Genomic DNA, 11157 nt, shown 5'->3' on the forward strand with positions numbered 1-11157 from the left:
GAGCTGTTAAGAAATGTTATGAATTACAATGGTTAAATATCATTGAAAGCCTTAAAATATTTATTTCCTTCAGATACCTAAATATTTATTTGTGGGTTAGCTCCAGTTCATAATAATTAATTTTGATATTTGATAATTAATTTCAGTAATTGTTTTCTTTAAATCAGTGTAGACTATAATTTTACAGGACCTAATTTTTAAACAAAAATTCTAATACTGTATGAATTTCAACTTTGATTACTAAATTTTGAACATTGTATTTAAATTTGTTGGGTAATTTTAAGTTCTATTGGATATTGCTAGTGTAATATTTCGAGAATAGTCTGGAAGATACAGAAGGAAGAGCGGACAGGCGCGAAAAACTGGCGCCAGAAAGTTATTTTTCACCTTGTAAATGCCTGTTTGGGATTCACGCCTCACGTGGACGCACAGCTGTAGCGACCGTCGGGAAGGTTCTCTAAAGACTACCACTAGCCAGTCAATCAGGGCGAGCCCTGGCGTGGAGTGATGCGCCCGTCCGAATTTCCTTATATGGTCATGTTTCTGAATTCTGTACTCTGATTGGTCAGTTGGCCCACGGGGTTGCCTCCCTTGTCTTAACCTTTACAAGGGAAGGTAGTCTCGTCGACCAAGTCACTTGTCGCTCGATCGTCGCCGAACTCGGTTACGTCGTCGGCAACTCACACAATGGAAAGTCACTAAGGAACAACTTAACGCCTAGGGGCTGGGGCCAGGCCGTAATTTTTTAACATAAATTCTGTATATTCGGACTATTTAATTGGAAATTTAGGCCCTAGACGTCGGCATCGGCCCGATTTCGCGTGATTCAGGTCCGCGATCGACGGTACCTTGAGTTATGTCATACTAAAATATGTTATACTAAAATAAATAAATATATATATATATTTTTTTGGCGAGTGACAAGACTCCTCGACCATCAACGGCAAGATGTATGGTGCTGTAATATGTATTTGGACCTCATCCTATCACAATTCAAAGACCTCGTAAAAATTTGTATAAAGAAAACATAAAACTGTGCAAGTAACAAAGCTTTCGAACTAAATTCATGTGTAAAATTGTGTACTGATGACATGTAATGATGAGAAAAAACATTTTTTTCGGAAATAAATAAATAAAGGTAATTTAACAAACTCTTTTATTTCCAAATTAAAATTATTACTGAAAAAAAACGTAGAAGCAACCATAGTAAAGAAAAATTCCTAAGGAACATTGTCTTTTTTTACGTTTCTCTGTGTGCTTTAGCCGGGCCACACATACAACGTAAAAAGCTTTCCAGGCTAGTACCAGAGCTGTTTCGCTGCTCACATTGTCCGCCCTTCAACAGGGTAGGGATCCATCTGGACGTGCTCTAAGTGGTAAGAACCACCATCTGCTAGTGCCTGTCCTCACCCTGTGACCTCGGCCGGTAGAGAAAACCTCAACGGAGTTTCATAAATCAGGACGGGTCACCTTGCACTACTGCCTAAACATTTTAAGTACCTTCGGGCTTGTATAGTCTGTTAGTCCGTAAACTAATATGGTAACTGCCATAGTCTACGATGCATGATATGCCTTGGAAACTAGTCCCGTGGGGCCAGCCCCTCATACACTCCCTTAGCTCCAGTGCCTCCGAGCAAACAGCACGGGCACCTAGTTCAAAGCTTTCGCTTCACTTGATTTATAACGCGCGAGTTCCTGAACTCTTGATGGCCGGCATGTACTCCCCGAGAGGGGATGAATTGTACAAAGCAAAGCGATGCCCCAAATGACGACGGAAACAGATACGCCGTTTCATCGTTGTCCAGACAAACATATTCCAACATCGGCACTAACACTCCGATGCCGTTCAGCAAACTAGTGGCTTCCTCACTGGCAAGTCCCCCAGCGAGGTACCTACCACAGGTGCCTATCCGAGTCTATAGGATTCTGTAAACCCCCTCCGGATATACCGAATGGTGCGCACAGAAAGCCCATAATCCGACCAGGTTCCTATCCAAACCTTTACTACACTACAGGCTTGTGCCGGAGCAGATTAATGGTGCTAACGAGTTCACCTGTTTAAAATTGGGTATCCTAGGGCTTGCTCGTAAAGCTCTGAGAGACCACTTAACTTAACCGTAGCCGACCGCAGCCGACACAATATACTTGCCAACTTGGCAAGAACACCATTAATAAGATTTGAAATAAAAACCAAATTTTTGCGTAAATCATACGCAATGATTCAATCAATGTTAGTAAAACACGGACCATAAGAAAAGCAACATCCTTAAAACATCAATAGTTTAATGGATGCATACCTGTAAAAATAAATGAAGAACTAATTAAAGTATACTTTAAAAAACAAAACCAAAGAAAACCAGGGCTAATCGATTCAAATATAGGTGAATTTACCAAGAGATATGATCCTTTAATTTTGATTACAATTAATATTATTTAAAAACGTCACATGCATGTACACAAGTTCAACCAAAAAAAAATATGTGGAGTCTATATTGTTCAAATCTATATTAATATTCTTACGTCACGGCTTTTCCGTAAATAAAATAACATTCCGAAAATACTTCTTTTGAACTCTAAAGACATTCCTATATTTACCCTGCAAACAGCGTTTCTAAATTCTTACTGGTTTTTGAGAAATTGCCGTTTATTGGTTCCCGATGTCATTTCTTTGAATATTGCAGCTTTTTTTTTTTATCTTTTTGGACCCGCAAGTATACTCTTTTTGTGTCTCGGGAACAAATTTTCAGTGTGATCTGCTAAACTAAACGAACTGTTATGTTCTATTAAAAAACTGGTGAAATAGCATTCCACTTGAATCACAACCGTGGTACTGGTATGGCTCGTAGAAAATAAACTGTTGATTTTTTTTCTCGGCTGATTTTACATTACTAACGTGTTTCAAACACTTCACGTTATAAGAAACATCATTCTTCCCGTCATGTAAAAAATTTAAATCACAACGGCGATATTAGCAATATCCTGATGAGCTAGTTAGCATATAATTTTGGTTGATCTTTCTTTTATGTTCTTTTGCAAATGGGTTTCCACGCTATTTATAATTCTAATTCAATTGCACGAATAATTCATAAAGAACTTTGATGTGACATAGTTTCGGACAAAAAGCTTAGGTACTTTTACAATGGTATTTTTAATTTAGATTTATTTCACGCTTTTAAAAGTAAAAGTGGACTCTTAAAAAAAAACTGTTAAAAACAGCAAATTAGAACATTCATTTACTATAAAAAAAAAAGTGGAATTTCACTGATTTTCAGTAGTTTAAAGCAGCTTCTTATTTGGAAATGATCTTTTGTAAATGATCTCAAATTTTAATCTCCTGGTTTTAGCTACACATATGTGAGCACTGTATAATAAACGGAATTCTATAAAGCCAGAATATTTTTAAATAATGCCTCTTTCAAGTAATTTATCAGGCCAAGGATGTCTCTAACAATATGAATGGGTGGCGTAAAGATCCATTCTTTGGCATTATCTGAATGTTAACCAGGATGCTTATGTTTGATGTTTGCTAAAGAAAATTAATGATTATTATTTGTAAGATAAGTAGAACATTTATAGTTGAGATCACGAAGAAATTTTCCTTTTTGGCATGCCCTAGTCCCCTTTTCGACTCATATTGGTTCTACGGAATGGTTTTCGACTCAAATTGGTTCTACGGAATCATTAGATCAATCGGTTTAGCATCGAAGCTATCTTAATGTTCCTTTTCAATCGTTGTACATTTTACGCTGATGTTCTAAGGCACACTGTAAACATTCAGTTGACGAATGGCTACTGTGACCTCGAATTGCTTCTTGGGGAAAGTATGCGTGTCAGTGGTACTATTACCACTCGCCCATGGGAAACATGATTACATGTGCATTTGGTCTAGGAAATGGTCTAAAATCATTTGTCCTTATGGGGTGATAGAAACATGGTCATTGGTTTATCGCAAAAATGCCTCTTTATTCTGAAGGGGTAGTGACAATATCAGCTTTCAAAGGAGGAAATGTTTCATACAGCACTTCTTTCAAAGGAACTTGTTGTGGAGGAAATGGTGGTAGTTGTAGCTTATAGTTAGTAAAGATACCAGAACTCTTGTTTCTCATGTGTGGTGATACCACTTGCAGCTGTTCGGAAGGAAGAGTCTTATTCACATCTTCCCTCGGAAATGATGTTGATGATTGCAGCTGTTCAAGAGAATAAGTCTCAAAGACCTCTTTCTTCGCAGACAATGTCGATACATGTAGGTATTCAGAAGGATACTTCTCAAAGGCCTCTTCCTGCAGAGATGATGGTGACTCATGCAGCTGCTCTGGAGGATATGTTTCATAGATCTCTTCCTTCAAAGGGAATAGAAACTCTTGCAGCTGCTCGGGAGGATAAGCATCAAAGGCCCCTTCCCTTGAAGATGATGTTGATGCTTGCAGCTGTTCAAGAGGATAAGTCTCGTAGACCTCTTCCCTCAAAGGTGATCGCGAATCTTGCTGCTGCTCGGGAGGATAAGTGTCAAAAGTCTCTTCCCATGGAGATAATGGTTCTTCATGCAGCTCGGGAGGATATGTCTCATAGACATCTTCCCTCAAATATAATGGTAAGTCTGGAAACTGCTCGGAAGGATAAGCATCAATAGCCCTTTCCCTTGAAGATGATGTTGATGTTTGCAGCTGTTCAAGAGGATAAGTCTCGTAGACCTCTTCCTTCAAAGATGATGGTGAATCTTGCAGCTGTTCAGAAGGATAATTTTCAAAGGCCTCTTCCCTCGGCGATGATGGTGACTCATGCAGCTGCTCGGGGGGATAGGTCTCACATACATTTTTCCTCGGAAACGATGTGTCGACTACCAGTTGTTCAAGAGAATAAAATTCAAAGGCCTCTTCCCTCGGAGAAAATGGCGATTTTTGTCGGTGTTCGGGAGGGTAAGCATTAAACACCTCCCCCACTTCTCTCAGATAAGTAAGCTGGATGTTTCGGTGATGAGTGATGCCGTGGAGCCAATAGGGCGTAATAGAAGCCAAAACGAACCACGTCCTTTGCAGTAACCTAAGGCCAGAGATGCTGGCTGTCATAACTGCTGATAAGGTTGATTTCATAAAGCTGATTTTCTGAAACACACATACATAAGTTGCAATATGAATACAAAACTGTTACTGTCATTATACATTATTATGGGCTTTACTTAGTTGAGAAAAACCGATAACTGATTCGTGAGTCACGAGAATGGTCCGGTGAGTGCTTCAAAAATTAATAAAAGCTAGCAGTAAGTTAATGCCTCAGATTTGTGATAATTTTAGTAAATTTATTTCTACTCCGGCAATAATTACAGACACGGGCATAAAGTATGACGCAGTTGACAAAGCAAATGCTATAGCCGATATTTTTGAGAAACAATTTTCACCTAATGAGGATGTCAATAACCCTCAGTTTACTAGAACCACTACAGTAGCAGTAAATAATTATTTACAAATAGCCACACAAATAGAGCCGGTACTTATAACAGTTCACGAGCTATTACGAGTAATTCAATCGCGACCTAAAAATAAAGCAGGCGGACCTGATGGTATAAATTTCGAATCACTTAAAAAATTACCTCTTCCAGCACTCGAATATTTATTAAAAATTTTGAATGCAATATTTATTTTAAAAACTTATCCTTCCGAGTGGAAAATCGCGAAAGTGTTTACTATTCCGAAGCCAGGAAAAAATGCGGCTTTACCGCAAAATAGGCGTCCAATTAGCCTTTTAAATAGCACTAGTAAAATTTTCGAAAAAATTTTATTACAACGACTTAAAGAGCACTCCGACCAACACAACGTTATCCCAGATAACCAATTCGGTTTTCGGAGTGGCCACTCTACATCTCATCCTTTAATCAAGCTTATTGAAGATGCCACCGATGGCTTTAATTCACGAGCGAAGTTCACAGTAGCAACTATGTTAGATGCGGAAAAGGCTTTCGACAAAGTCTGGATTCCTGGCCTAATTCACAAATTGGTGACTTTTAATTTTCCAGACACATATATTCATCTGGTGGCCCATTATTTATGGCGCCGAAAGTTCTTTGTCGCGATAGATGGGGCGAAGTCCTCTATTCAATATCTCACAGCTGGGGTGCCGCAGGGCTCCCCCCTCTCCCCCTTCTTTTATAATGTGTATATGGCCGATATACCGCGCGAACATGCCCATGTACAGCTCTATGCGGATGACACTGTGGTAGTTTATCAATCCTCTAATTTAAATTTCGCCTTGACTATTGTCCAAAGACAGCTCACATCACTAGAACAGTGGTACACTCGCTGGCGCATTAAAATTAATGGAGCCAAGTCAACCACAATAATTTTAACAAAAAAACGTACAGCTCCTGATCGCGCACTTAAAATCTTTAATCAAGAAAAATCTGTAAGATATTTAGGCTTAACTCTCGACTCAAGTCTCACCTGGAAACATCAGGTTAATAAAGTTTTCCAGGATTGCACTCGGCACTTTAAGATCCCTATACCCAATGTTTAAGGCCCCTCAATTCCCTAGAAGGAAAAAACTTCAACTATACCTGCAAATAGTTCGCCCTCAACTTCTTTATGCTTGCGAGATATATGGCTATGCAGCCCAGTCGCACATAAAGAAGCTTCAAATAACACAAAATAGATTCCTGCGAGTAATATCAGATTGCGCCTGGTATACTAGCACTTTAGATGTAGGGGAGAGTAGGGTATAACGGGGTACTTAGTATAAATCGCTTTAATTTATTGTTTTAATATTGCTGTATCTGTCTGAAACCATCAGCATGCGTAGATTAGAATGTGAGTTTAATTCTGCAACTAGTACCGTGTCTTCTGAAATATTATTATTGCAAAGATTTTTCATTATTTGAATGTATGCACACTACCCTGTTTTACCCAACTGGTTGGGTAAAACGGGGTACAGAAAGCAGATTTTTAAATGATTAAATATGTGCATTATAAAAAATTCTGAACAACATGTAGTATGACAAATAAATACAATTGTCAGTAAAAATATGATAATTAAAAAAAATATTTAATTATAAGCCTTCACCTTACATGTTCCTATGTATTTTCAGTAAAACTTCACAAAAACATTGGTTTGCGGAAAATCACAAACATTGTTTGAACAACAATAACACAACACTGTTAATTTTGAGGAAGTGTAAGTCTAATAGCATAATCTAATTATGTATAATACAACCTTGCATATGCGGTTAACCCAAATATCTGACAAAACATATGATTGTTTAATTAGCCTAATATGGCATAGTAGGCCCATCAGAACACAAAATAAGGCCAGAGTCTATATTCCAAACTGGCAGAAATCACATTCAAATGGCCTAAAGTCATCTGTGTCTACACCAGCACATCCTTCATGGCTCCAAGAAAGACACTTTAAGCATTGCACCCAACATTCGGCTGATTTTGAAGTGGAGAACTGTTCAGCGCAATACATGCAAGGAACGTCATCATCATCAGACACACGCAAAGTTACTGTTGGTATGGATTTGTTGCTGTCTTCTTTATTATTATGTTTTTTAGAACTGTTTTGAGATTTAGACACACCATCATTTTTCCTTTTTTTTTTAAAGATTTTGGTGAAGCTGACTGAATAATAATTAGTTCGTTCTTATATGGCGAGTCGGTCAGCACAGCTGCCTTGCCACGTCGTCGTCCTCTTCCTTCTGCAGGATTTATTTTGGCATGGGGAATCGGCATCACTGTAGTCGATGGAATTGTGAAGCTACTGTTTGATGAAGCATTTCGATTGTTTTTATCAGATAGGCCTAAACGAGATGCCTGATTAAATGCCTGATTAAATCCTATTGCTCGCCCTAATGATGTTGCTTCGGGTTTTCTCAGTTTAATGTCTGGATGCCTTTGCAGAAAGGCATAAAGCCAATCCTTCCCAGCCATTTTTGAGTCTTTGTTAAAGTTATTGGTAATATTGTTCTTATCCGCTAGCTCGAAAGCAAGAGCACGCAGTTCATTCATAGTAATACCAAACAATCGGTTTTCCATTTCCACAATATGATCGACAAGTTCTTTCTCTTGAGCTGATGTGAACACAGGCAACTTTCCCATTCCTGCAAACAAATACGTCCCATAACCGTAAGAAACATTCCTCAAAATATTAAGTAACGGCAATTTTTATAAATGTTTATGCTTTGTCAAAAATGTTGAATGCGTTAGCCCCTAGTTTTCTTCCCATGCTCTCAGCGAACCCTAATAAAAGTTTTGAATGTATAAATCTACAGCACCGGCGCCCTAGTCATCAATACCTACTACCCTTGTTAGTAAAACAATGATGTTATGCAAGAAGGTATTAAAAAAAAACATTCATAAAGCTGCAATTATATGTATTTTATAATTGAATTTGTACCAAATTTTAACACACCTTTTTTCCCCGCATTGGTTAAAGAGCCTGAAATTCGGGCCTTTTTAACTCTTGTTTCCAGTGTACTTTGTGGAACACAATATGTCTTTGCAGCCTTCGTATATCCCATCATACCGCCTATGACTTCACTGACAGCTATTTCCATACTATCCTCTGGCCAGGACTGCCTCTTAGTCTTTCTGGTATAATTTCTACCCATCGTTATACTACCTGTTAAAATAGAAAAGAAAATGTTTAATTTATTACAATGAAAACTCATGAACTTCATAAGTAATTTTATTAAGTTAATAATGTCTCTCAGCTAGTTCGTTCTTGTGTTTATCAAAAAAATATATATATTTATATATACATACTCTTTCAAGCGTTGCATTGCATTAATATTTAATAAATAGCATAAATCACTTTATTTATAAAAATAGAAAAAAATTATAAAGTCAAATTACAATTTAATTACATGGGCCTACAACATTTTTACGTTTCCAATTTTTCTCTCACCGATACAAGACTTTTGGGTGACTGTATAAATGTACTGTAGTTAACTCTGTATAACATTTAGTATGCATAACAAAACTGTTTTTAATTTTAAGTCATTTGCACAATTGATTGAAAAGATGGTTAAAACAGGAAACTGGTTGGGCAGAACGGGGTACTACCCCGTTTTACCCATTACCTGTGTACCCTGTTTTACCCTACATGCAGGTTCTCAAGAAAAAACGACAACAGAAAATCTTAACACCCGTCAATTACATCGGTTACTATGGCACAACATAGCAAATATAATACTTTACTTGAATACATCTTACCATAAAATATATCTGCAACCACTGATTAAATATTGTATAGCCAATACACGCTAAACATTTTAGTGAAACATCATAAATTTGTAAATTCCATTATTACGCACGAAAGAATACTGTGCGACACTTCATACTACCTCACTGTAGTGACGACGTGTAGAGAAGTAACTTACCAAACGTACACACAGATAACAGCACGTGTACGGAAAATAACAGTGGTACCCCGTTCTACCCAACTACCCTGTTTTACCCAACTCTCCCCTACACCAGCTCCTTAAAGTAGAATATGTCTCGGAATATATAAAACGCCAAAATAGGTCTTTTTATGGCCAACTCCCGGCACATCCTAATGTTTTTATACATACTATCCCCGACTACGACCCAGCTGTCCAGCGACAATTTAAAAAACCGCGACTTGCCTAAGCCAAGGCCACATACATCCCAGTGCACACAGCACCGAAACGAGTACACACAGCCGAAATGCGGCCCAGCGGGGCTCTGACTTGTTTTTTGATATAGTTAGCGGTGTTGCCTGGCCAAGTACTGTTCATGCCCATGGTGAAAGTACGCACCGTTGAAGCTGGTCTCGCCAACGAGTGACATGCCTGGGCTGGCGGTGCCGAGTGCTGGGCACACGATTGCGGTTACTTCTGGCCCATGCGGGGCTCTGTATTAGTATGTAAATTCATTATTAGTTGACCGGTCAACTGTACATCACCATTAGAACTTAAGCGTAGGAGTTGTGGCCAGGGACTCGTGATGAAGGTTTGGGCAATTTCTCTAACTGACAGACTGCCTTTTGCTGGCGACAGGCGACATGAAGCTATGTCCTCTCCTGAGCGTGGCACGAAGCAGCAACTCACGGGAAACTTTACATTAATCATTTCACGAATTTAATTTAAATTATTATAAATTCATTCTTTCAGGTCTTCATTAGCCCAGGCGGGGCTATAGTTCATGCTAGTAGTTTTCCCCAGGTACTTTTTAATAAAAATGCAGGTATCATCGCAGTGTTTACTAATACTATGCGCTCTCTCCTTCACCGGACTAACTCTACATGATGATATGCCTCCTTGGTCAGCCGGGTATGTGCGGCCTTGGAGCTATACACTACACTCACACAACAAAATTAATTAGGCCACTTTTGCGCAAACTCCACACGCCTCTAAATACAGACATCACGACACTCTCATGCATCAGTTATCCAACTAACTGAGGGGAAAGGGTGACCTCCCCCCGCCTGACATCTACACTATTAAATATAGAGCCAAGCAACATGCGACAGCTATTTTACTTCTTTCTGGACCGTGAGCCACCCTTAATCTTAAAATCGCACACTTCGCGCCCCGCCGTCGTTTCCAATGATTCGAACAAAGTGAAGGGGTTGCAATATTAATATTGGGGGTATGGGCGCCCTTGGTGATAAATAATTTTTTCTAAGTAACTTGTAAAATTAATTGTAATGTTGTACTACATCCTTAAAATAGTTTCCCCTCAACTTTACATGTAAAATCTGGCATATGTTCATAACAGCAGACAATGTACAACCACTAAGTCATTATAAATGCTTTTTTTTTTTTATTTGTTGTGCATTACCTTCAGAATGTTTCGTAATGGTTACAGCAAAAAGGAAAAAAGTCTTTGGTCATTCCACAGTAGGTGCCACTATCAAAGATGCATTGAAGAAGTTGAAAAACAATTTTTCTAGTAGTATCAGTACTGCTGATGCTAGGTACAAATAATATAATGATAAGTTTATTTATTATTTGCTAAATATAATAAAGCATCATTAATATGATGATTTCAATGTGGAAGGTTAATTCATGTTATAGCACATACATTAAGTAGCTTATACAAATCAAGAAGAAAAAATGCAGCTGTATGTATAGAGCTGTTAAAAGTACATACCAGCCACACTCGCTTTAAACACCTGGCTTAGTGGCATTTTTACTGCTCTATCACT

This window comes from Bacillus rossius, chromosome 6, assembly GCF_032445375.1.
Source record: "Bacillus rossius redtenbacheri isolate Brsri chromosome 6, Brsri_v3, whole genome shotgun sequence".
Taxonomy (NCBI): Eukaryota; Metazoa; Arthropoda; class Insecta; order Phasmatodea; family Bacillidae; genus Bacillus; species Bacillus rossius.